This window comes from Scylla paramamosain, chromosome 2 (assembly GCF_035594125.1).
Source record: "Scylla paramamosain isolate STU-SP2022 chromosome 2, ASM3559412v1, whole genome shotgun sequence".
Taxonomy (NCBI): Eukaryota; Metazoa; Arthropoda; class Malacostraca; order Decapoda; family Portunidae; genus Scylla; species Scylla paramamosain.
The window spans coordinates 10,102,501-10,105,000 of record NC_087152.1 but is presented as its reverse complement, the minus strand read 5'-3'; positions in this window follow the sequence as shown (position 1 = coordinate 10,105,000).

The following is a 2,500-nucleotide window of genomic DNA, read 5'->3' as shown; positions in this document are numbered from 1 at the left end:
AGAGAGAGAGAGAGAGAGAGAGAGAGAGGAGCGCTAACGTCTGTGAAGGGAAGGGAAAGAAAAAGGGAAAGGGAATGGAGTGCAGTAACGGAAATGGACAGAGAGAGAGAGAGAGAGAGAGAGAGAGAGAGAGAGAGAGAGAGAGAGAGAGAGAGAGAGAGAGAGAGAGAGAGAGAGAGAGAGAGAGAGAGAGAGAGAGAGAGAGAGAGAGAGAGAGAGAGAGAGAGAGAGAGAGAGAGAGAGAGAGAGAGAGAGAGAGAGAGAGAGAGAGAAGATTAATGTGAGAGTGAACAGAAAGACGGTATATACGTCTTGGTGTGGACAGGAAGGAAGGAAGAAAGGAAAGACGGAAGAATGGAAAGACGGAAGGAAGGAAGAAAGGAAGAAAAAAGAGATAGAAAGAAAGGAAGGAAGGAAGGAAGGAAGGAAGGAAGGAAGGAAGGAAGGAAGGAAGGAAGGAAGGAAGGAAGGAAAGAAAGAAGGAAGGAAGGAAGACATCCAAGAAATGCAAAAGAGACACAAATATTCAATCTTACCCACTTCTCTACCACGCCTACCACTGCCACCACCACCATCACCACCACCACTGCCCGTCAGCCAGCCAGGTCAGCGCCAGGGCGGCCCCAGTAACCCGACCCCCAGTGTTGGGAGGTGAATGTGTAATCAGTCGTAATAACACCGTCGGGCGGGAGCGATTTAGGAGCCCCTCTTAATGCTAATTCTTGTGCTCAAATTGGCGCCTCGTCACTCTCTCATCGGCCACGAGTTTATCAGCGCGTCGCCAAATTAAATAATGGGACACGTGGCCTGAAGAGAGAGAGAGAGAGAGAGAGAGAGAGAGAGAGAGAGAGAGAGAGAGAGAGAGAGAGAGAGAGAGAGAGAGAGAGAGAGAGAGAGAGAGAGAGAAAGATGGGAGGGGGAGGAGGCGACACAAAACACACACACACACACACACACGTAGATTATGACCAAGAGGAAGTAATATGAACCCTGAGAATCGCTGCATCATTCCCTCCTCCTCCGAGGCCACAAAATATATATAATGCTGCTGCTTCCTTCACCAGAATGCCAAACACATATCGACTACCAGCAAGTGTGTGTGTGTGTGTGTGTGTGTGTGTGTGTGTGTGTGTGTGTGTGTGTGTGTGTGTGTGTGTGTGTGTGTGTGTGTGTGTGTGTGTGTGTGTGTACAGATATAAGATAGAGACAGATGGATAAATGAACGGAGTGATAGATAAATACAAATACCTTAACAGTCTGATAGATGGATGTACAGACATACAGACAGAAAGACAGATAGACAGTCATACAGGCAGACAAATAAATATACGTTGATAGATAGGTAGGCAGATAGATATATTAATAAATATACAAAGATAGATAAATAGAGTGGACACAGATGGATCGATATGGATCGATAGAGATTTCTGTTCTGACACAATAAAAAAGATAAAGCAAAGTGGGAGGAGGAGGAGGAGGAGGAGGAGGAGGAGGAGGAGGAGGAGGAGGAGGAGGAGGAGGAGGAGGAGGGGGGCGTTGTCCAGGTGATGGAGAACATTGAGAACGAGAGAGAGAGAGAGAGAGAGAGAGAGAGAGAGAGAGAGAGAGAGAGAGAGAGAGAGAGAGAGAGAGAGAGAGAGAGAGAGAGAGAGAGAGAGAGGAGGGAGGGAGGGAGGGAGAGAGAGAGAGAGAGAGAGAGAGAGAGAGAGAGAGAGAGAGAGAGAGAGAGAGAGAGAGAGAGAGAGAGAGAGAGAGAGAGAGAGAGAGAGAGAGAGAGAGAGAGAGAGAGAGAGAGGAAGGGGCAGTTGAATACCTTGAAGTCAACATTGTTAATAGTAACTCACTCCCTTCCCCACCTCACCTCACCTCCTCGTTTTCTTCACTATCTCCTTCTCCTCCTCCTCCTCCTCCTCCTCCTCCTCCTCCTCCTCGTCGCCGTGCTCTTCCTCCTCTTCCTTCACAATGGCTACACCGCCCAACCCGAAATATCCTTTTTACTTTGAAAGGCTTTCCCTGGGGCGGCGCCTTTTTCTGTCCACGCAGTTAGCTAGAGGGAAGAAGGGAGGGGAAAAGGAGGAGGAGGAGGAGGAGGAGGAGGAGGAGGAGGAGGAGGAGGAGGAGGAGGAGGTGTAGAAAGTGAGAGCAGGGATGGGAGATGAGGGAGGAGGGAAGGAAAGTGTGGGGAGAAGGGAAGGAAGGAAGAAAGGGGAGGAAAGTAGAAAGGAGGAGGAGGAGGAGGAGGAGGAGGAGGAGGAGGAGGAGGAGGAGGAGGAGGAGGAGGAGGAGGAGGGAGAACCTATCGCAACAATACATCCAATATCAAAAATGCCACTCCGAGTACAAAGCCTCAATATTGATAAGGGCTCTCTCAAGTCTCTCTCTCTCTCTCTCTCTCTCTCTCTCTCTCTCTCTCTCTCTCTCTCTCTCTCTCTCTCTCTCTCAAATTAGTCCTTATACATGAACAGGTGAATTCTCCGTTTTATTTAACCTATATTTTATC